We start from the raw sequence: 26,438 nt of genomic DNA on the forward strand, positions 1-26,438 counted from the left end.
ATGTACCATGCCGCAGTTTAACATGAATACCCCACTCAGACACAGTATACTGACTCCGAGCCGACCAGTCCTTGTTTTAGCCCCTTAATACCGAGCGCCAGACAGGGTAACAACAAGTACCATCTTTTAACGTCTTTTGGTATGACGCGGCCGGGCGGACGCTCTACCACTAGGCCACGGAGGCGGTCATCATACGACGGTGGCCTGTAAACAAACCAGACAACACATGTAAGGAACGAACCCGGACCATCTGCTTGAAGGGCCACCACCATAACCATTACACTTCCCTGACCTTTCAATCTTAAAAAAATATTATGACACATAATTACAAAGTTTTAAAAAGTTTTAAGAATATAAGTGACAAGTCAAGTTAACTCAAGCCCTATTTTATTTATCATAACAGATCTTAAGCTTGTTCACCCTGCACTAATAAATTCAAGAGGCAACCCATGTTTGACATCCACTACCCTATACTCAATGTGCTGTAAATAAGAACAACGTTCTCAATTACAAAGCTAGCCAGCATACAACCATATCGAGGACTGACACCATGAACAAATCGATGTCGGTACTCAGACATGTGCTTGGGCTGTCAGAGGATCAGCGCTTTCCCCCCAGCAGTTGTCTCACCGCTCTACAGCATTGCCTCTCTTATTTCTCCTCACAGCGTACCTGAACATCAACACTGACCACGCCCCCTGTTACATATCATTTACGTGTGGATATATAGGCATCTCCTGCAACGGAGGCTGTTTTCACTGGAATTAAAACTTGCAGCAAAAGGCAACGACAACCACAAGGTAAGTGCTCTTTTGGGGACCTTGCTTGTGAGATTTCAGTTACACGTCTTGGTGAATCACGTTGGTCTGGTTGTCGTATAGACGAGCCCCGATAATCCGGACGGTATCGCTGGGGAATCGTCCTGATTAACAAACATTCTGATTAACGAATGCCGGGTACAGAGAGTAATGTTCCGTTGGTTCTATATGGTCGTTGCAGTAGTCCGGTAGTCGGGTGTCCGGATTAGGGAGGGATCCGTCCTAGCGAGGTTCCACTCACTAGGGCGGGGTCCGGACTAATGAGGGTCCACTCACTAGAGCGGTATCCGTCCTAACAAGGGTCCACTCACTAGGGAGGGGTCCGCCCTAACAAGGGTCCACTCACTAGGGAGGGGTCCGGATTAACGAGGGTCCACTCACTTGGGCGGGATCCGTCCTAACGAGAGTCCACTCACAAGGGAGGGGTCCGCCCTAACAAGGGTCCACTTACTAGGAGGGGTCCGGACTAACAAGGGTCCACTCACTAGGGAGTGGTCCGGACTAACGAGGGTCCACTCACTAGGGAGGGGTCCACCCTAACGAAGTCCACTGGATATGTGTTATTTGGTTTCATCCAATAATCTTGTTCACACCACTTAAGATGGTTCTTTAAACAATGAAAGCCTGCAATGTTTGTCAAATCTCATTTCTATTACGTTCAAAATATATAACCTAAAAAAAGGGCCAAGTGACATGCACGAGTTATGTTCACTGCGAGAAAAGAAAGGTCATTTACATTACGACTTAAACCATGATATGGACATAAGTCGATTAACCAACAATGATCAATGTCTCTGACGGTATAGGGTTACGGAGATGGAAGGGATAGATTTCCACGTTCACGGTCAAAGTTTGGTTTCTCAAATATATAAGAAACAAGTGCTCATGTTGTTACTTAATATCGCATACGAGCGATATAGTCAGGATATAAGTTACCTACATCCCAAGTCCCAATTGTATAACACACATACCTTCCATGTAGACTCGCGTATGTGTATCAGGCTGTTGTGAGACAACCTGTTACACGATGAATACATCTTTTACTACTATTGAATTGTATATGTTGCCCAATACTGCACGTAACATTGTTATTTTCAACCACTTATATAACATTTTGTATAGATTATAAATGTATCACAAACACGTTGAAATACGTCTTCATCCCGTGATGTAAGTCGTGTACAAAGACAAAAGCATTGATAATCTACTTTGACCTTGTCCTTCACTTGCTCCTATTTTCCGGGACTCCTGGTGTCACCAACGTTACTTTAAGTTATTCGTCATACGTAATTGGATCTGTCGCAACCATTTATTCCATATATTTGTCATTTTGTGTGACAAAGAAAGAATATTACTACCCCGTGGCCTAGAGTGTCCAGCTGCCTTAAAGCAGGTGTTCCATTCAGCAAGGATGAACATATACATGCCCCCCCGCCACCAAAAAAAAAGAAAAGAAAAAAAATAATAAGAAGAAAAAATCCAAAACAACAACATAAAAAAACAAAACAAACCCAGCTCATATTGCACTCCAAGCATCGCAACACAACCGCAGTCGGCATTTGTGAATAATGCAGCAATCGCAGCTTTTTATTTCTTTCCTCACTAATGTCCGCAACACAACCAGCGTCGACACCAGCTGTTGATCGACATGCATTGACTGTTAAGATAACGCGTAGCCGGCTTCGTGTTGTGTTACAACCTTGCGGACAAACTCGGTTTGTTTGTTGTTTAACGCCGCATTCAATAATAGTCCAGCTACACGGAGGCGGTCTGTAAATAGCTGAGTCTGGACCAGACAATCCAGTGACTGACATCATGAGCATCGATCTACGCAATTGGGATACGATGACATGCATCAATCAAGTCAGCAAGCCTGTCCACCCGATCCTGTTAGTCGCCTCTTACAAGCTTAGTCGCCTTTTACAGCAACCATGGGTGCTGAAGACCTATTCCACCCAGGATCTTTACGGATGTGTGGACAAACTTACGTGAGTGAGTGAGTTGGGTTTTACGTCACTTTGAACAGTATTTCAGTTTTATCACGGCGTGTCAGCTTGATGTGGGAGGAAAGACCGACGGGTATGGTGCTGAAAACCTAAACATATAAACGGGGCGAATCAGGATTCGAACCCACAATCATAAGTTTCAGGCGAGTCCAAGGGACGAAAGTCTGCACAATGATTTGCGGCGCCATTGACGACTTGGCCACCGTGACCCTGGACTAAATTGAACGAAACGCAGTTGGACTTGACTAAGGTTGCTAGAGGAAAGGATGCAGGCATGAATACATATGCATCATCGCCTGACAGGATACACGTTTTATAAAGGAGCTCGCATATTATGTTGCGGCTTTAGGGATGTAAACGTGCGAATACTGCTTGGTTCATATTACAGTTTATAAACTGGATGATAGGAGTAATTTGTTTGGATAAGAGGAAGTATATATCACGTAATCAGATAAGTCACGTTAATGCTTTCAATATGGCTAAGGATTCAGTATTAATCGCGTATGTTTATATTCAGGCTATATTAGAACCTTGCCTTATCTCAATATAAATGAAATGGTCGATATAACGGTGACAGTCACGATGTAAATTCAAAGATTATGAAACAGATATGATTAGATAATTTCAGCCATATTCACTGAAGTGAAATCCCAAAAGCATTGCTAATGTGCAATTATCAGAAACAGATTCCCAGACAGGTAAGTGTTTTCGCTGACGTTTTGAATGAATCGTTTTATCAACTAGATTCTTGAGTGTTTCTCCTCGTTCTCGGATCCCTGCATCCGTATGAATTATTTTCTTAGATCTGCGTTGCTATTAGAACACCTGTAACGTTCACAGACAGATTCTACCATTGGATAAATAAACTTGAGGGAATTTACACAGAATGAATCATTGAGACTACAAACAAGATAGACAGGGAGCACGTAAGAACATTGTACCTCAGCGGTAACCTTGACGTTTACACTAACGTCAGACATGGATCTGCAAAAACGGATATAACCATAGATCACCTTTGAACATTAAGAGATAATTTTCTCAGATATACATGATGTTTCATCTGCACCGCAAGTAATCACTGTTGCTATAAATTGGGCATGATAGAGAATTGACAAAGGCTCTTAAAGTCAAGAGATTTGACGGGCGGACGGATGCCCAGCGGATGAACTAAGGGTGTATGTTTAGCGCATGCCTGAAGTGTCTGCAATGCTCTAACACTCTCTCTGTATTAGGAGTGACTAGCATGGACAGTTAACGTGCTCAATCATTGTCAATCGATATTTATGGGTTGTAATAAAATGCCCTCGACGCAAAGAAAATCGATGATCTTTTATTACACCATTAGTGTAATTATTGTTTATCAAAGTGTTGTGTCATAAACTGTTGATATTAAATTATTCATTACTGTCTATGTTATGCCGCCAATTGTTATTTTGAACAACAGTGCATATAAACGTGAAATAATGTTCGCTTGAAGTTTGTCATGCTGTTTATGTATTATGCATTCCTTCTATGGCAACCGCCAAAGCCAGAGAATAACCACTCTCAATTATCCAACGAAACAGATTTCTTTGGGCCAATCACTAATTTGATTGTGCTTGCGTGCACAACGAATAGGTATGGAATGAGGTTGCAACAGTTTTTTGTTGTATTTAATACCGTTTGAATTTACGTAATGGGATTAACAAACCAGGCAATACATGTAGGTATTCACAAACATTTCACATAACATGTGGCTACCCTGTGCAAATAAGCAACTGCATCTAGACGACAAGCTCTGACATTTAACAATCCGGGAATCGAACCAGGATATTCATTGTCAAAAATAGTGAAACCATTGAACCACAGCTCCTGGTGTACAACAAATGGCAACAATAGATATATATTTACCACAGGGGAAATTGTAAAATCGCGATAATGTCATGTATGTGAGTGAGTGATTTGTGTTTTCACGTCGCTGTAAGCAATATCCTAATATTTCTGGCGGGGGACACCAGAAATTAGTTTTCACACATTATTCTCATTTGGAGAATCGTCCCGAGAATCGAACCCTGTGATAAGACAAGACTTTTATTATCCCACAAATTCACAACCACAGCTGATTAGCACTAATGTTGAAAAAAAGAAAATATGTGATATTAAAATATATACATAAGAAAATTAGACATTCAAAAATAAGTTATCAATAGTATGTGGAACTGGCGTGCAGGAAAACTGAGCTGCCGAATTAATTACCAAGTCTTTGAAGTCTCACACGAAACATACATATGCTGACGTCAGCAATGCTTTAAAGAATGGTCCCGGGTTCGCTGTTGATCCTTAAGTGCTGAATTTAGACTTAAGATGGTTGCACGCACGTGTCTGCTGTCTTTATTAGCAGTCAATGGCAGTCATCAACGGGGGACTTTGGTGGAATGCATATCAATTACACCATTTCCTTCCTGGTCACCAACTGATTGGTTTCCAGTCTTTAGTGAAGCGCTTGACCTTGGTGACCTTGTCAAGCTTGGTGACCTTCGCCAACTTTCAAACATGGTAGACACAAACGCTTTTCCACTGAGATTGTCAAGATCCTTCAGAAGGGATTTAAGTCCTGTTTAGAATCACCTAAGGAAATGAAAAGGCAGGCGCCCCAAGACGTATAAATAGTTTTTAAATTACTTAACATACCCGCGCACATACATTTTATTTACGTCATCCCTTTTGCCTCAAATATTTTCGCGGAAGAATTACATCAATGCACACAGTAAGCATTTAAACAAACATAAAATCATCACGTGAGAGTTATTTAAACAAGTTAGGAAGCGGTCAGAACAAGTTTATGTTTCTGACGAGTTTGTTTCAATTAAAGAACAATAAAACCTTGGATCGATTCCCCATGTGGGTACAATGTGTGAAGCCCTGATATTGTCCTCCGTCGTGATATTGCTGGAATATTGCTCAAATCCGCGTAAAACCATACTTACTCACTCACTCACTCAAAGAACATAACTAACGAACCGCATTTCTTCAAAGAAAACCTTCATCTACAATACAAACGCCATAGCCATTGTTAAAACATGTTCAAATCTGTCCATAACTAACACCTCACGGGAGAAAAATCTGGGGACATTGAAATCATACAATTGTCGATAATGAACGCTCTTGCTGCTCACTAGATGGATGAACATGATAAAAGAAAACTAAAATTCCACACGAAACCCGATCTTCAACGTGAACCTCAAACAAAAGACATCGTGTTACTTATACATTTTCGCGTGACGTTGCTCCCGTTTCTGGCGAGATCTCGCGTTAAGGTAAAGATTGGTGCATTGTGGGAAGCGAAGGCCATTTCCAGGCTGCTGTATCAGTGCTTTGGGCTACTATGGCCTCAAAGGGGGAATTATAAGTGGAAACTTTGAAGCCTCCTCGCAAGACGGACGCAGTGGGAAGAAACTTCCAGATAATTGGCTACAATGTTCTCAGGGAAGGGTCCTCTCTGACCAAGGTTTTCTAGTGGCCATGCGACTTCCGGCGGTTTAACAACAGACATTTACGATGTCCTTTTACCAGTACCTTATCGATTACCCCGCAGTGAAGTCACTCATTGTTGACATCAGTGAGAAACCATGCTCAAACACTACCATGATAACCATTGGTTCTTTCATTGAATTCCAACATGCACAGCAGGAGATCTGTTGCTCGATCCCCTGGCCGCGTCATAGCAATGGATGTTAAAAGATGGTACTTTTTGTTACCCTGCCTGGCACATTTATAATATTAGCAGTATTTACGCTACTAGTACTATATCTACTAGTGCTGTATCTACTGCTACTTTTACTAGTACTCAAACACTACACACTGCTTTACATAGACAATAAAACATAACATATAAAAACCCGGTCGATTGATCAGCTTGGGGTCATTGCACATTTCCGACTCCCTAGGAAGTCGATAAATAATATATTTTGAAATTGCGAAGGTGGCAGAAGGTGACAGTTCTTATCATTGTGTTGTACTGCCTTAGAAACCTTTGGAGCTGATGTCATATGTATGAAGAATATGTCTCGTGTGGTATTCTGAGGTCTTCTTTCTATCATCCGCCGGGCGCTTGTCACTGGGGGTGGTGGTCGTAGGTGAGGTTGTGTTGTCTGTCTTGGAGTGGTGGGGTGGTGGAGTTGGGGGGGGGGGGGGGGGGGGGGGTGGGGGGTGCGGGGGTGCGGGGAGGTCGGGATGGTTCGTCGGAAGTGGAGGAGGGTGGAGGGTGCTTCCCGGGGCTTGCTGGCAGGGCAGTGTGTGGGTGCCGGACTTCCTCGTTGGTGATGATTTGGGGATTGGGCATTTTGGCATCGGTTGGGGGTCCCCATGGGCACCAGTTGTGCTCCCCACCTCCCTGATCTGTTTCGTTAGGCACGGAATTTTTGCTTGGATTGGCAAAATAAAAAAAAACAAGGGAATTTACACCAGAAGTTTAACTATAGAAGATCTGATATCGTTCAATAATAGTCACATAGCCAATTCCAATTCAATGACTTACCCACCTGAACGAATAAATGAGACCAGTGAGACTGCCTCTTCTGTTTCTTATTTAGATCTATGAATACATACTCAGAGTGACAAACAATTGTGTGTGTGCGTGCGTGCGTGCGTGCGTGCGTGCGTGCGTGCGTGTGACTCGGGCATGACTCGCCAACCTTTTCGTGATCACCTTGTGTCATTACTATCTGATAGTAATTCATAAACACATATCGGCGTGTATTATTGGAACGTTCAACATGACACACGTTGTACTATTAACCTGCTTTGGTAAACCCATGTGAATCAACTCTTCCCAGGGATCGCAAGTTACTGTAGAGAACTATCTCTGTTCTCATGCTGATCGGTTGTATGATTACTGTCACATTGCATACGTGTGTTTTTTCTTATGTAAATACAACAGAAACCTGATACCCTGACCACCTCTGCTCTATACTCATTCTATTTTCTACATAAACCTGATGTTTCATAAATATTTGTTAATAAATGCCAACAAAATAGTGAATGTGAAAATATGTGTATATCATTTAATTAAAATAAATAAGGGGAAAAACTATTATTTCCTTTTTAGTGTGTCGGAGTGGGTAGGTGCTTGAATTTTTGTTAATGATAATAACAATAACGACCCAGAGTATGTGGAGGGTGTCATGGAAAATGATAAATACAAAATTCTTTGGAATAGGCCCGAATACAGCCTCAGACCTATCCAGGCCAACACACCTGATCTTGTCCTTTTTGATAAATCAAATGAAATCATTAAATTTTATATCATTGAATTTTCTGTTCCTATTGACACAAATGTGATAAACAAGATTCAGGAGAAACATGACACATATGCGGACCTCGCTTTCGAAATGTCACGTTTGCATTCAAAGTACCAAGTTGTCAGACTCCCCATTGTTCTCGGTGCCTTAGGTTTGGTACCTCCCAATCTGTTGCCTGACATTGGGAGAGTACCCGGGATTTCTGCCAGGAATACAGCCCTTCTGACAATCTGGCTAATGCAGAAGGCTGCAGTGTTGGGGAGTCTTCACATTCTCCGAAAAGTTGTGGGTGGATTCGACTAGTCAGTCCCAGAAGTCCCATTCGCTGTCTGGGCTGCGTGAAGGGGGGACAAGGACTCTGAGCTGATGAAGAGCCTAACCAGACTGACTGTACCAGGATCACCCAAACCCTCTTTGCTGCATCTTTTAAATTTTAATCTGCAAAATGATAATAAAAATCTGCTTATTAAATATGCGCCAAACCCATCAATTGTAGCATGCTCAAAGCGTTACATGATAACTCCGGTCAATGGCTCATGATCAATGTGCACGCAAGTTTAATTCTCATCTGACCAGGGCGTGATCCATCTAGCAACTCTACGGGACCAAGGTTGCTTAACTTCCCTTGAAATGTGACTGACACGTGCCTTACATAAGTTGCACGGTGGCACCATTTCCCGAATGCATTGTTTCGTACCCTACCATGACCTTAATGAAGAGGTATACATCAAAGGTAAAAAGAATAACTGTTTAGCAAAGTTTTGAAATGTCCATCTGTTAAAACAACCCCGTCGTTGCATCCTTCCCCCTTTCACTTCAAAAGCTCATCACCTGTATTACCAGGTCTATCGGTAAAGCATACGCCCAATCATGTTTCTCTAGCACTCAATCTCGCTACGCTAATCACCGTCTGCTGCCAATACCTGATGTACAGAATCCACAGGGAAATGATCTTTTAATGCCTCATCTGTGATGATATATTGCTTTCTTTACAACGTGGTATATATCAAGGATCGAGGGTCGTCTTCAGTTGACAGAAGCCTGTGAATTAGGAAATTCGCTAATGACACTCTCCTCCCTGGCTTCTCGTGAAGTAGTGCCTAACCTCGTCGCTGACAGTAATTGGCGAGGTAAGGATTATCGTAATCAAAATGTCAGCTTCATAAATGAGTCTCGCATTAAAACCTTGGCCATATGATATGTAACGAGATCTTCAGATTATACACTGATGTACAAGCCGCAGTTTGTTAATGCAGTGGGCTTGTAGGCATCAGCATCCACAAACACGAAAGCATATTCTCATGCGGGTTCTAAATCTTCCCTAGAGTAATTGATTCACTTGACTGTGACTTACATAGACCACTCAACTTTAGTTAAGGATACCGAGATCAGACCTCACGTAACGAATCTCAGATACAATAATGTATCGAAATGTCAACTAATGTTGACATGAAGCTGAAAAATGTCAGTTCCATGGAACTGTCGAATACTACAGTTGCTACATGGTTGTCAAGGAATCAGCATCATTCAGTCCCCATCGGAACTCAGAATGTTCCTATCAAATGATGAGTAGTATATGATATCCTTTTATGTAGTCACGAACCTTTACCGAGAATGGAAATTAAATGTGTCTTTCACCTGAGTAAATTATGAATTATATACGTATATGATTGTCTGGTCCAGACTCGATTACTTACAAGTGTATTATTGCTGAATGCGGCGTAAAACAACAAATAAACAAACAAATACATACTAATCAAACTCATATTGAAGCAGATAATTGTCTATGAAAGAATACATTGAAGGCTATTCACGTCTCAATGATTATGAAGTGTATAAGTGAGGTGAGGTGAAATTGGGTTTAACGTCGCGTCCATGATTATTCCACTTACATAGCGACGTGCATGCACGTGTGGGTGTGTGGCTGTTTGTACTAGTCCGGACTGATGCCGATTTATAGTGCTAGCCCACTGAGATACCATGCCGCAGTTTAACATGAATACCCCACTCAGACACAGTATACTGACTCCGAGCCGACCAATCCTTGTTTTAGCCCCTTAATGCCGAGCGCCAGACAGGGTAACAACAAGTACCATCTTTTAACGTCTTTTGGTATGACGCGGCCGGGGATCGAACCCCGAACCTTTCGCTCTCCGGGCGGACGCTCTACCACTAGACCACGGAGGCGGTCGGGAGTCTCTGAAATAACGTGAACGTATACAAGCCGCCTTGGCGTTGACATTCCCTTATCAACGCGTAGGCGTCTAAGCCCATTCTGAGCTTTGCTATGACAATATTTACACTAAGAGACTGGCGGTCTATGAAGTATATATGGAATCTTACAATAGATTGAACTTAAAATGAAGCAGATCATATCTGCATCTGACAAAGTAATCCATAGTTTAATTATTTTTCTCTGGCGTTTTGTCAGAAGTGCTTTCAAGGACCATACACACTGCTTCTGCTTTGAGCACAGATGTCTTACGAATGGAAAGGGTTTCGTCGCTAATATTTTCTAGAAATGCTGCTTTAGCAATACCAACTGTAACCCTCTATTTCAACTGAGGGTTGATGGGAGGAGAGGTGCAATCTTGTGTTGGAATCCTCATTTGTCACTCTGACATCATGGTATGATTGGGGTCATTTACATCTTGTGATGCTGTTTGCAGCCTAATGACTTCATCAGTCAAGTCGACAATCATAAACGTCACTCATAGATTTACTCAATATAGTAGGGCGCCTATTGTATCCGTAAAACATTGCCGTCGATAGCGGCAGTATATTGCGTGGAATTGCCTTGTGTTTAAATAGGACACTGGATGTTCTCCTCACGTCTTCATCATACTGTTATTTGTATTTTACACTTACGCTAAATTACAAGATTGAATAGTCATACATTAAGACACAAGCGATGGCAGGTTGATCAATACTTGTTAATGTAGCCAGCAAAAGCGACAAAACCATTCCATCAATGTTACGAAGTCCATTGTACGATTCCGACTATATCATAATCATGTGTTTATGATACACTATCAAATAGTGATGACACCAGGTGTTCGCCATACGGTACGTCACAAACACTTATATGGCAAGTCAATTATTCAACCGAAACAACCCAGGATCATATGGTGCATGTCAAAATAAAAAATGCATCTGTCATCATTTTCAGTGATTATTTTATATAAGTTTCTTGCCTTTGATGTTTGTTGTTTCTGGCAATAACTGTTTCCCACTTCACTCATTTATTTATTTGACATTTTGGTCGTATTTTGCTTCGGTTCAAAAGTGAGTGAGAGAGTGAGTTGGGATTAACGCCGATTTTAACATAATTCAAGTTATATCACGGCGTGTCAGCCTAATGTGGTAGGAAAGCCCGAAGTGATGCACGTCTCAGGCCTTTACCACTTCGGTGAAACCCACGAGCACGGGTATGGTGCTGACAAACCTAAAAACACAATCGGGGAGAACTGGGATTTGAACCACAATCATAGGTTTCTGGCGTGCCCAAGGGACGAAACTCTGCGCAGCGAATCGCGGCGCCTTATACGACTGGGGCCACCCGTGCCCCCGAATTCAATAGTGCATCTAAATGGGATCAGAGCGTAATTCGTACGATCTGTTTCGCAGATGGAAAATATTCCCATTTTTTGAAGTGTCGATTCTTGTTTGTGTTTTTTCCCTTGAATGACAACACTGAGGGCATTGCAATGTATGGAGACCTGACGATTCTCCAGGAACAGATTTAGAAACCATATGTGGTGCCATAGAACTTGGGATCTAATGTAATCAGTACACCCCTCTGGGCACAGCAACCCGTATCACTGAAACAGATCTCTTATCATGATGTAGATGTTTTTGTGGATCATGGAAAGATATTGCATATATCGATCATTACGTAATTACCACAGCATGCACAGAAGAGATCACCTTTTCCTCACAATCTATTTGATCTAATTGAATTAATTGGCATCCATAATGTGTGCCAGGTAATTCCAAATACCCGCAGCTAGGATATTACAATCGAATTACCCCCTGGATAGCATATTGTACTAATCAGAAATATTCTATTCACGCCTCGTGCTGCCTGTATTTTCTGTAATTATTTAAAATAATATCTCTCATAACCGTGTAAAGAGTGGCTCGTTACAATTAGAAGGTATTTTTAGCATGATATTTACATGAATTGTAATTATGAGGTGAGACTTATATAAACCATCTTATACACATTATATAAGCCTTATGTTGTTCAGGAAAGGGATTGGGTGAGCTCGGTGTACCCCCACTTTGAAAATATGTCATTTATATCACGGTAGGTCAGCTTAATGTTGGAGGAGAGCCCAAAGTGATGCAGGTCTCAGACGTTTACCACTTCAGTGAAACCCACGAGCACGGGTATGGTGCTGACAAACCTAGAAACATAATCGGGGTGAACCAGGATTCGAACCCGCATTCTTAGGGTTCTGGCGTGCCCAAGGAACGCAAATCTGCACAGCGAGTCGCGGCGCCTTAGACGACTGGGCCACCCGTGCCCCACTTTGATCCTTAGGAGACATGCATGTGTCCGATAACAGCCATTATCGGACACATAGCTTGTCACCCCCAAAGAAGGTGAGGGGTAGATCCCCAATTAATCCTCCGAAAAGATGTTGGAGGAAAGCCCAAAGTGATGCAGGTCTCAGACGTTTACCACTTTGGTGAAACCCACGAGCATGGTGATGATGCTGACAAACCTTGAAAGATAATCAGGTTGACTCGGGATTAAGATATATGAAGAGGTTGTGGTACAAGCTTAATATATAGACATTTCAAAACCTATACGCTGGGGTTAACCTTTGAAGGAAACATTTGTGCGGTCAGTTCCAATGGGACGAAGATTTTAATAATTTGAATTATTTAACACAACGTTGTTATTTTGGTTGTATGTTTGTATTGGTATGTATGTAAATGCAAGTGAACATGAACGGTAATATGGGAGGGGTGAAGGGTGTGTGTGTGTGTGTGTGTGTGAACATGTGTGTGAGTGTGTGAGACATGTATATCCGTATATGTGTGCACGTGTGTGGGGAGGGGAGTGACCAGAAGCGGTACGTGTGTGCATGCGCGACATCTCTGCATACAAATGTGTCTCTCTCAATTGGTGTCTTTTGTACAACAATTCATTGAATTTTATCTATGGTTTTATCCTTCCGAAATATCATTAATAAACAAATTTGCTCTTTCTGGGTCGGGGAGTCTCTGAGGTGAGGTGAGGTGAAATGGGGTTTAACGTCGCGTCCAAGATTATTGCACTTATAAAGCGACGTGCATGTACGTGTGTGTGTTTGTGTGGCTGCTTGTACTTGTCCGGACTGATGCCGATTTATAGTGCTAGCCGACTGAGATACCATGCCGCAGTTTAACACGAATACCCCACTCAGACACAGTATACTGACTCCGAGCCGACCAGTCCTTGTTTAAGCCCCTTAATGCCGAGCGCCAGACAGGGTAACAACAAGTACCATCTTTCAACGTCTTTTGGTATGACGCGGCCGGGGATCGAACCCCGGACCTTTCGCTCTCCGGACGGACGCTCTACCACTAGACCACGGAGGCGGTCGGGAGTCTCTGAAATAACGTGAACGTATACAAGCCGCCTTTGGCGTTGACATTCCCCGATCAACGCGTAGGCGTCTAAGCCCATTCTGAGCTTTGCTATGACAATATTTACACCAAGAGACTGGCAAAGATCATGAAAATGTCATGGTTTTGGGGCGCAAGGAGCCAGCATCTGACTACAAATGACCTATTCTGTTATGTCTGGCAAGTCAACAAATACTCTATTTACTGTGCAGGCACAGTCTTGATACGACATTGTGGATCTAATTCTTGTAATGAATTTTTTCTTCGTGTCATTGATAGACTGTATCTATAGATCGAGTCATGATATCGAAAACATTTCATTGACACCATAACAAATATCCTATGTGTTACAATGGATTGCTGCACAAAGTTATTGTAATGCTTCGCGCGAAAGAGTGTATGCTTGCTTAAGAGGGCAAGCTTGCATAAAAGCATAATACAAAAATAAATGATTATGCTTGCTTAAAAATACGTTGTTAGTAGCGTAGGTTTTCTGGCATGGACCTTTGTTAGCACAGAATCGTTTTAGGCCAATGCTTAAAGCCATAAAAATGATTTCGGGACATCCCATATATCTAGCGAACAGTTTTGTTGTGAAAAACCTGAGGCAAAATTGTTTTTCTTGAACATTTCCTTTTCCCCTACCTCGGGCAGGCTAATTGATTGTATTGTGACCATAATCGTCTCTCGTCTTTCGCGATACATTGGTATATCTGAGCTTCAGTAAAGGAGGTGGCGGATATAGAGGGGGTGCGGGGTATGCACCTCCACCCCTCCCCTCCCCCTTTTTCAGACACCTCACATCTTTACTCCCGCTTCGGCCACTTCATGACTTCGTGACTTCGTGACTTCGTGACTTGGGTATTATGTGCACCCCTCCTTTGTCAAAATCCTTGATCCATCTCTGAGCAGATGTTTCACACAAAAGCAACACACGAACATACAAACTTTGTCAAGCTATGAAATAATGTTGGGGTGACAATTAACCAGATGTACTATTTAAAATCGCCAGAAAATATTGACCGAAGTAATATGCAACGGCTTTCCTTTACGTTATGTTGTTATCAAGTGACATAATTGTGATGCCACTGGACAACTGTATTTGGTATTTGTTACAAAAATCGCAATGATCACGGTAATGTAGAGCCATGTTTAGTATAAAAGCGCTGTTAAGTGAGGGTGTCAGTCAGCCTTACTACAACGATGTAATGCGCTTCGGGATCAGCGAGAATGATCATAATCGCCCCTTCTCGCCCCGATTATGGTGTTTGTCAATCTCCATCATAGCGTGCTCCTGGCGTCACAGAAGCGGTAAATGCCTTCCACCTGGGTTGAGGATTACCTCCGCCATCTAGTATATTAATGCAACGGAATATGTTCTAATCAAAGCTGTGATAATTTACAATTCTACCGTGCCTTAGGAAAATACTTGATTTGGTTTGCACAATTTATAAGTTTCAAATCAAAATAACGTATCTTAAAACGCAGGTTTGACGTCTGAAACTTGAGGGTGAAACATCCTTTTGGAATGTAGTCATGGCGTCATCACCAATAGACAGTATGACTTGTGTCAGTGAAGCAAAGATATAAATGCAAAGAACTTCGAAATATTTCGACTTTATTATTTTCGTACCGTTTGATTGGTCGATTCAATGTTTAATGATTCAGTTAAAAAATGGAGGAATGGCTTCAACTTTCCAATACAGTAAACTACGGTTATAACGAACACGCTTATAACGAACTCACGGATATAACGAACTAACTTTTTAGTCCCGACTATATGCTGTAGCTATGATGTATATATGCTTATAACGAACAACGGTTATAACGAACTAAAATTAGTAGTCCCTTTGAGTTCGTTATAACCGTAGTTTACTGTAGTTAACTTTCTCTTTATGTCATACATTATTTCAGCAGTTCCAGCCCTTGGTGTGCTCTTTCTAGGACGACTTCAAAGAGCGTCATATACGACGTTTGCCCAAAACTTGTTTGATGATGGGAACATAAGAGTTTAACGATTGCCATGTGGAGGATATTTCCACCATTGACGCATCAGTCACCAAACGTACGTCTAATGCAATTCACTGTTTTAACTTGTCGCAAGCCTTTTACATAGATTATTAGTTGTATCATAAATACATGATGCAAAGTTTAAAATTGTAAAATCCATATCATATTTCTAAGGTGCCATTAGGCTGAAAAGGGTGAACATTTTTTTAGAAACCTTTCAGATTCGTCATTGGCATTCATGTTTCATCTTCGGTCGTTGTTGTCAATGGTTTAAAACGTTTGCGACGTTAATTTAGGCGTAATGCAGGGTAAATTATTTGAAACATTTTTTAAATGTTCCTGGCCATAAACTGACTTGTCCAAAGCATTAAACAGAAAAAAATAAATTTCATATTTCTTTTTTAAATTCAATGTAGAAGGCCTTACTTTCATAAACCATTAGGCTCAGGAAAACGCAGTTTTAACGTGGATGATATAGAGGTTCTGGTTATGCACGTGGCATCATGTTTGGCACTGAAATATGGCCGTCGGAAACAATGTTGTATAACATATCGCGCCTCTAACTTCCCCCAGGCGAAGTTATCTGCGTTATTCTCGTTGTTTCTCAGACCGCCTCCGTGGTCTTGTGGTAGAACGTCCGCCCGGAGAGCGGAAGGTTCGGGGTTCGATCCCCGGCCGCGTCATACCAAAATACGTTGAAAGATAGTACTTGTTGTTACCCTGTCTGGCGCTCGGCATTAAAGGGCTAAAACAAGGACTGGTCGGCTCGGAGTCAGTATACTGTGTCTGAGTGGGGTATTCATGTTAAACTGTGGCATGGTATCTCAGTGAGCTAGCACTATAAATCGGCATCAGTCCGGACTAGTACAAGCAGCCACACACACACATACACGTGCATGCACGTCGTTATATAAGTGCGATAATCTTGGACGCGACGTTAAACCCAATTTCACCTCACCTCACAGTTGTTTCTCAGCACTCATCAAGACATTTAAAGAAACAAAAAAAACAACACTTACATTAAGTAGCTGTAACTGTCGGGACGATACTTTCTGTGCCAACATGACATCCGATGCCGTACATTATTGTATGGTGCTATGTCGCCGCTGTTGTGTCAGATGACTTCTCTCTGAGGAGTTCGATTCCCAGTTCACCCTGATTATGTTTCTAGATTTGTGAGCACCGGCTTATGGGTTCGACCAAAGTGGTTACTTGCATCGATTTGATCAAGGCTGGTTGGTTGGTTTTGATCAAGGTTGGTTCGTTGGTTTTGTTCAAGGTTGGTTGGTTTTGATCAAGGTTGGTTGATTTTGATAAATGTGATTATTGAAAACTTGATTGCATCTGACACACATCACCAGAAAAAGAGACTTCACACTTAACTCTGCTAATGGTGTGAGTGACTGAGTGTTTATATAGGTATATAAGTTGATGAAGTTGAGCTCCGGTCATCGATGTTTCTTATCAGCATACTCTTCTGTCGCATCAGCGACCAAAATGTGTCCCAGGCAATTCACATGCAATTTTGACTTGTACTGTATGTGCCTTTGCGTGTGTTTGTGACGGGTTCTATCGATTGGGCAGGATACGCTCATCCTTTCGCTAACACCTGGTATCATGACTATTTGATGATGATTCATTAACACATGCTCATGATATAGAGGGAATGGTACAATCGACTTCAATTGAACATAGAAAGGGTTTTGTCGCTTTTATTTAAAGAGAATTGAAGCTCGGAATCAGTTGTCTGACCTTACATTTTGGATTCAAGTCATAAACTGTTCGTGATTCATATTAGTTATGATGTATATAGCTCTCCCAGGTGATCAATACCCTAATTTCATATACACAGTGACAGCGTCTCAGACAAGTCTCAGTACCAGATCCTAGTCTCCCGTTAAGCGAGCTTGTTGTCCAAACAATGTTAAGTGATGAAGTAAAACAATTCGAAACTTTTCGTGAGAAAAAAACAACTTCATAACGAAGTTGGAGAGAGAAAGTAGATTTGTATTCTCGCCTCTGAACTCTCTGAAGCTATTCGTCACCACCCGCCCCCTTCACGACTGTCTGAGGCGTCGAGGCAATATCGACATCAAAGCTCTGCATCGTTGTAGTATCAAACTACGACACCTACATGCAGATTGGTTCTTGCTGCAAGTCAGTCTTTCCTTGGAAATAACCATTAATACAATTTCAAGGTGACCTTGGGCGGATCACGGTGGACAGTCGCGGTAACAGGCATTCTCTCGTCCGCCCTGTGTGCTTTAAGAATACACTGCTCTCTATACAAAGCATTTAACCTTTTCCTTCGTAAATACCCTTAAATGTCAGATACTGCTAGACAGATTTATGTATTCATCGGTCAAATAACCCTTTAATGTAGAAAAACACCCACTTTCTGTTGTCATAAAGTATTATTTTAGGTGTAGTGGGTTCCGAATGTTTACGTCGTCGCAATTCGCTGTGACGAGTTGTCTACCTTAGTCGTGCCAGAGTCCGAAAATGGTCAGTTCATATTCAAGATTCGCTCTAATTGTGATTCTTGTTTAGTCAGCACCCAATGGGTTTTACAAAAATGGCAAGCGTTATCACAAAGGTGAGGTACTAGGTTTGGCATAGACAGCGGCATTAATGCCAATCGGTCTTCAATGACGTCGTACCATGTCGCATTTTTGCTTACATTTACGTTGCTATTGCGTTTTAAAAGACATTAACATACGTTCAATTCGTAATAAGACACAAACAGCCACTTCTTCCTGTAACGTCAAAGTACATATGGCTTGAGGGGCGGTCGGGTAGCCTAGTGGTTAAAACGTTCGCTCGTCACGCCGAAGACCCGGGTTCAATTCCCGACATGGGAAGCCTATTTCAGGTGTCCCCCGCCGTGATATTGCTGGAATATTGCTAAAAGCGGCGTAAAACCATACTCACTCACTCACATATGGCTTGCCATCCACGTTAGTACAAAGACGATTGCTTGGCCCCGACATGGTGATTAGGGGCGCTAGGCTCTGGCATCTACCAGGCTGTCTCACGCTGCCCCCCCCCCCCCCCCCCCCCCCCCGCTTCGGGTCATCAGCTCCCGCGAGTCAATGTGCTGGCTGACGCAACTGAGCGTGACAAGCGACTGGGCTACCGACTGTATGGACAGCGAAATACACTTTGAGGCAATATCTGATACGCATTTCTGAACACAATCTGATTATTTACCCATGATCTATGAAGATTTCGATATTACAAAGGGCGCATGTTCATTAATTTCTTCAACCTTAACAAACACACAAAAGGAACGTTGGAAGCTCATCGGAAGCCGTTATCTGGAAATACCCCTTGTGGTCATTAATGAAAGCATTTCGATTTCGGATTGTGTGGATTCTAAAATGACTTAGATTGATCTGGTTCCCTTTTTTGTGTTTCATATTTAATCATGTCATGGAATGTCATATCAATAGTCCTATTTATGAAACAGTTGATTTATTTGAGGCCGTACATGAGACCCCATTTTGCAATTGCATATGGTAATTGTATACTATCGTCTGTCAGATGTAAACTGAACAAGAAAATAAAGTCACCAGCATCCCCCTCTCGTTTAAATATGTACATTAATATAACAATGAATATGTCATATACATGTACCTCTTTAAACCAAAAAAAAGGTATGTGAGTACAACTGACATTATAACAGATGACTAAACAGAAAAAAAACAGTTCAAGTTGTTGACGCAAAATCTAAATAGGCTCTCAATTACAAAATCCACAAGTTCAGCACTTGCCTCGTGCAAAAAAATAAAAGAGTTATGCTCTGGAAACGATCCTGGCACAAAAAACCACCAAATTTGCAGTGGACAGCAAAACGCCACTGCTACGCTGATACAAAGACACAACGCCACTGCTACGCTGATACAAAGACAAAACGCCCCTGCTACGCTGATACAAAGACAAAACGCCACTGCTACGCTGATGCAAAGACACAATGCCACCGCAATGTGGATACAAAGACACAATGCCACCGCTATGTTGATACAAAGACACAATGCCACCGCAATGTTGATACAAAGACACAACGCCACCGCTATGTTGATACAAAGACACAACGCCACCGCAATGTTGATACAAAGACACAATGCCACCGCTATGTTTATACAAAGACACAATGCCACCGCTATGTTGATACAAAGACACAACGCCACCGCTATGTTGATACAAAGACACAATGCAACCGCAATGTTGATACAAAGACACAACGCCACCGCTATGTTGATACAAAGACACAACGCAACCGCTATGTTTATACAAAGACACAACGCCACCGCTATGTTGATACAAAGACACAACGCCACCGCTATGTTGATACAAAGACACAATGCCACCGCAATGTTGATACAAAGACACAACGCCACCGCTATGTTTATACAAAGACACAACGCCACCGCTATGTTGATACAAAGACACAACGCCACCGCTATGTTGATACAAAGACACAACGCCACCACTAAGTTCATACCAATCTATCGTATATCAGCTTTGAAAACTTACAGAAATTAATGTGATAAATATTAGGGTTTTAAACAACCAATAAATAGGAGAAGCATTATATATTATGGCTCATTAAATCTGTAAAGGACAAGGGGCGGTCGGGTAGCCTAGTGTTTAAAGCATTCGCTCGTCACGCCGAAGACCCAGGTTCGATTCCCGACATGGGAACAATGTGTGAAGCCCATTTCTGGCGTCCCCCGCCGTGATATTGCTGGAATATTGCTAAAAGCGGCGTAAAACCATGCTCACTCACTCATACAAAGACACAACGCCACCGCTATGTCCATACAAAGACACAACGCCACCGCTATGTTGATACAAAGACACAACGCCAGCGCTAAGGTGATAAAAAGGTATAACGCCACCGCTATGTTGATACAAAGTAATAACTTCACCGCCATGTTGATACAAAGGGATGACGCTACCGCTATGTTGATACAAATAAATGAAAGCTACATAAGACATGAAAGACGTCACTACTACGTAATGGAAGACGCCAGAGCTATGTTGTCACAAAGACATAACGTCACCGCTATGTTGATACCAAGGCATAACGTCACCGCTATGTTGATACCAAGGCATAACGTCAGCGCTATGTTGATACCAAGGCATAACGTCAGCGCTATGTTGATACCAAGGCATAACGTCAGCGCTATCTTGATACCAAGGCATAACGTCAGCGCTATGTTGATACCAAGGCATAACGTCAGCGCTATCTTGATACCAAGGCATAACGTCAGCGCTATGTTGATACCAAGGCATAACGTCAGCGCTATCTTGATTCCAAGGCATAACGTCAGCGCTATGTTGATACAAAGACAGAAAGCCACCGCTATCTTGATACAAAGACAGAAAGCCACCGCTATGTTGATACAAAGACAGAAAGCCAACGCTAAGGTGATACAAAGACACAACGCCACCGTTACGCTAATACAAAATATATTCAGTACCTTAACTGAAACAGTTCAAGTTTTCTTATAGCATTACAATGTTTGATGGCCAGGCAAGCTCTTCAAGACGCCGGTCCTATTAGCAGCCTACACTACTGATGCAAAACCGATAAGTGTCGAGGCAAATCCTCACGATGTGTTTTAAAACCAGGGGCAGAATTACACTGACACACAATAGACCTTATCCCTCTTCTACTTGATCTACTGCCATCCGTCAGGCAACTGTTCAGACTTATTGGGAATTTAACACTGCAGCCCGGAGCAAACTGAAACATTGGCATAGGCCACTAACAACTCTACTCGAGATGACAGTAATCAAAGAGAGACTGCCATGGGGTAAGCCTGTTAAAGGGCATGTATCGAGCACTCTGTCCCGTATTTCACAGATTCCTCAATTAAATCAAGATGTGTTCTGTTTAATGGTTTAAGGACCGACCGCTATACTTAACGCTTTAATCTTTTACCTTTTAATTCGTCCTATCAATGTTGTTAATGAGTTGAGCTCGGGGCGTTATAGGTCCTTGCGTGACTAAACTTGTAACCTTAAAACGGATAATACATTTGACTGTGTAATGTGAGAGAGAAGATACTGCAGTCGCACCAGTGACTCGGCAGTATACACTAATTATACAGGACGTGAATGTGTGTGCCCCCAGAACGACCACCCTTAACGAGGCCATATTGAACAACTGCTAAGCATTTGTCAGATATATCTGCCAATATCCGGGCACTTCTCTTATGGAAGAGAAAAAGTGAAAATCAATTCTCATGCACTGCCACGATCACTCAATTGACTGTGGTCAACCGAAGGACATGACGTTAACCTAGAACCAGGGTCAACAGTGACGTTTCAGGACAGGTTGATCGAATATGTCTAGGCTCGTCTCTGGAGGCATTCGTTGGCTAAATCCCGAGGATCTTCTCTGTGTAAACATTGTTATTACAAGTGGTTTTACAAAACGTATTATTTATCTGTTAATGCATTTTCTGCGTTTTCTGACATTTCATCACGTCCGTAAATTACACATCCGTGTTGGGTTAAGAGTGTTTGGCCTTCTGGTTTAGTTGTGTTTGCATTATCAGAAGATGACATAAAATATTTTTGGCAAATTGTTCTTAGAATGAAAGTTTTCAAAATGTCTGTCTGTGATATACGAGAGGAAACGATTTGCGTTACATGTGCCCTGGGTATTTACATAGTCTGCAGTTGGGATACATTGGGCAGAACAAATTTTATTTGCTTGTAATGCATACATTGCATGAAATGGAAATGTATGTTCCAATAAAAAGGCTTTGTCGCTTAAAAAGGCTTTGTCGTATCCACATGATCCTTCACATAAGTACCGATCGATATCGCAATTGCGTTGTGTTTTATAGACAGCCGAAATGAACCAGTTTTGAGATGCTGAACTTCATCATTACATTGACGGGATTTTTGTGAGGTTTTGTCGTAGGACGTTGCGCAAGGGCACCCCCAATGGGCACCAACTGAGCTCCTCTTGTTGATAGACCCGTGAAGATCCGGGGTAGAATAGGTCTTCAGCAACCCATGCTTGCCGCAAAAGGCGACTATTCTTGTCGTAAAAGGCGACTAACGGGATCGGGTGGTCAGGCTCGCTGACATGGTTGATGCATGCCATCGATCCCAATTGCGTGGATCGATGCTCATGATATCAATCACTGGATTATCTGGTCCAGACTTGATTATTTATATACAGCCGTCACATAGCTGGAATACCGCTGAGTGCGGCGTTAAACAAAAAAAACAACAACCAACCCCTTGCCTATATACAATATGAATAATAGTATGAATCAGAATGTCTCCTCGGATGGGCAAAATCAAAACAAGATAATTTGGTCTGGAAGTATAAATAAAACCTCGGGTATATCGACGAACTGGCATCATTCAAGAACGGTACCCACCTGAACTACAAACACATGAGCCCAGTGAAACCGCCTCATCTGTTTCACGTGATGCAATTCCATATATTCCCGTATTTTCTCAGGCGATTAATTGACTTACCTTTGCATGTGTTTGTAGCGGGTGCCACCTGTTTGGACAAGAAACGCTCACCTTTCCGTGGACACCTAGTATCATCACTATTTGATAGCGATTCCTGGAGGCATGTTCATGAAATAGGAGAAATCGAACTATGAGAGAGTTCTTGTGAGGTGAGGTGAGGTGAGGTGAGGTGAAATTTGGTTTAACGTCGCGTCCAAGATTATTGCACTTATATAGCGACGTGCATGCACGTGTATGTGTGTGTGTGGCTGCTTGTACTAGTCCGAACTGATGCCGATTTATAGTGCTAGCTCACTGAGATACCATGCCACAGTTTAACACGAATACCCCACTCAGACACAGTATACTGACTCCGAGCCGACCAGTCCTTGTTTTAGCCCCTTAATGCCGAGCGCCAGACAGGGTAACAACAAGTACAATCTTTTAACGTCTTTTTGTATGACGCGGCCCGGGATCGAACCCTGAACCTTCCGCTCTCCGGGCGGACGCTCTACCACAAGACCACGGAGGCGGTAGAGTTCTTGTGAACGTGGAAAGGGTTTTGTTGCTTCTATTGGAAAAAAATCATTTGCTTCAGAAAATTTGTTTTGGGTGTTCGACTGATCATGATTAAATTTTGTTTTGAAACATTGGCAGACCATCAGTCCCCCAGAGCATTACATGGTCGGGTCCCTTTCAATTTTGATGTGGGGCGGTCGGGTAGCCTAGTGGTTAAAGCGTTCGCTCGTCACGCCGAAGACCCGTGTTCGATTCCCGACATGGGTACAATGTGTGAAGCCCATTTCTGGTGTCCCCGCCGTGATATTGCTGGAATATTGCTAAAAGCGGCGTAAAACCATACTCACTCACTCACTCAATTTTGATGTATGCATGGTCATTGGTCAACACAAACCTTTATCACTGAAAGGATTGGTGTAAATGTTGCAGGTGCATCCCCATTGATCACTGTGTCGAGTCGGGGCGGTCGGGTAGCCTAGTGGTTAAAGCGTTCGCTCGTCACGCCGAAGACCCGTGTTCGATTCCCGACATGGGTACAATGTGTGAAGCCCATTTCTGGTGTCCCCCGCCGTGATGTTGCTGGAATATTGCTAAAAGCGGCGTAAAACCATACTCACTCACTCACTCACTGTGTCGAGTCTAGTAAGGTTCCTACATTCTATCGATTCTAGATTGAATTGGTCACGGGAAGATCGCTGTGTCTCGTTGTGTTTATCCCTGTCGAAATTACGTAAATCTTTCGTCCATGTGGAGTTCAGGTTATCGGATCAGCTAACGTAGGTGTCTAGGAAACTCGACCTGAACCCAAGAGGGACGAACTACATCTTTTCTAGATAGCTTCAACGTCAGTGACTAAGACGTATGTGTGTTAATCCTGAAGGAAGTCGACAGAGAGAGACTTCAATTCCTACCCGCGCCTAATCCTATCACAGTGTCGTTCTATCAAATCAATGCCAGTATAATGATACATGCTATACGTGTTATGGACACCAACTCAACGATTATTCACGAATCAAAGATGACTTCGAAGATAACTGTCTTTATCCCCCTGGAATTGTATGCTACAACCCTTTATGGAATTGCATGTTACAACCATATATGGAATTGCATGTTACAACCATATATGGAATTGCATGTTACAGCCATATATGGAATTGCATGTTACAACCATATATGGAATTGCATGTTACAACCTGCATGGCATTCATCCAGAATCTTATATTATTCATATAAATTTGCAGGCTCCGTATCGATGGAGAGTTTTCGGGACACGTTGGTTACCGTATTATTACATTTGTGAATACGGAAATAGATTTGTCAACGTTTGAATCCAGGTTTTCGAGAAAAAAACAACAAAAAGTTGTCATATTGTTATATAGTTCTGTCGATTTTACGTCTCGAGTTAATTTTTGAGTATATGTCCCGATTCTTGTAATGACCGTTTTCACAACTCGTCAATTTTACGATTTGACAATGTATGTGACCACGTGACGTCACTCTTTAACACAATCCCTTAAAAGACGTTGCTTTTGACAGAGATTTCTTAGAAATATAAAAACGATTTTTGTCGCTTTTTACCATGTGAGATCGGAAATCGCAAAAAAGGAGATTATTTATTTAGGAGTGTTTTAATCTTCATCTCTTTCAGATTCATTGCGAAACTGAATATGCTCGCAGACTGATTTTCAGTGATCCATTCATGTATTTTTCACCGCTGTTGTCCCTGTTAGTCCCAATGGAATCTGTTCTAGACGGTGATGTATACGTTGTGGTGCCTCTTTAACTTTATTGATGTTCCCATCTGAAATAACTCGGCAAGCATAGTTTCTATTAAATGGATACAGACTGTTTCACCGGACTCTGAGGGTAAACTATGGGCAACTGACCCAGGTACCGTTGGTAAGGCAATGCAACACGCCCCAGAAACAGACTCTAGCATTATGTGTCAAGTGTTGCTATTGCTAGTCGTTATTGATGTCCTAAACACACATGGACGCGGCAATGAGTCTGTACTTATTACCATTCAGACGATTACCCAGATACACTACATGGCCCTCTGTGAGGTCGGTGGGTCACAGGTCAAGGTTAAGTTGGTTTGTGCGTATGGCCTTGATGGAGTTCGCTCTGCCCCCTGTGTATTGTATTAAAGTACAGTTTTGCCCTGAACTATTATAGTTCTCTAAGAATATAGGTCGTACTTCCAGATGGACTGTGACTTGTTTTAATGATGTCACTCGATTTTCCAGTATAGTTTAAATATACATATCTAACACAGTTAATAATGCAGTGAAAGGTGATGTCAGAAATCTGTTCCATGTTAACGCAGCCCACTGAATATCACAATATACCTACCCATACGTAAGCAAGGTGTTGAAGATCGGGTAAAACAGAGCCTTGGTCACTTTGGACTGCCTCCGTGGTCTAGTGGTCGAGCGCCCGCCCGGAGAGCGGAAGGTCGGTGGTTTAATCTCAGCCGCGACATACTAAAAGACGTTAAAAGATGGTACTTGTTGTTACCCCGCCTGGCGTTCGGCATCAAGGGGCTAAGACAAGGACTGGCCGGCTCGGAGTCAGAATACTGTGTCTGGATGGGGTATTCAGGTTAAACTGCGGCATAGAATCTCAGCAGGCTAGCAACTATAAAATCGGCACTCGTCCGTACTAGAACAAGCAGCCACACATACACGTGGTTATACTTT

The 26,438-nt window shown here is 42.3% G+C and overlaps 1 protein-coding gene across 1 annotated transcript in view; it reads left to right on the plus strand.

Annotated features, from left to right (window-relative positions):
• Positions 1-614: 614 nt before the first annotated feature.
• The window catches only part of LOC124151962 (calcitonin receptor-like), a 216,162-nt gene continuing 190,338 nt past the window's right edge, over positions 615-26,438 (plus strand). Inside the window, exon 1 of the mRNA XM_048388942.1 lies at positions 615-800. The gene's annotated coding sequence lies outside the window, so the exon portion shown is untranslated. The remainder of the gene's footprint in view (positions 801-26,438) is intronic.

Source organism: Haliotis rufescens, unplaced genomic scaffold, assembly GCF_023055435.1.
Source record: "Haliotis rufescens isolate VD_foot unplaced genomic scaffold, xgHalRufe1.0.p SCAF_10, whole genome shotgun sequence".
NCBI lineage: Eukaryota > Metazoa > Mollusca > Gastropoda > Lepetellida > Haliotidae > Haliotis > Haliotis rufescens.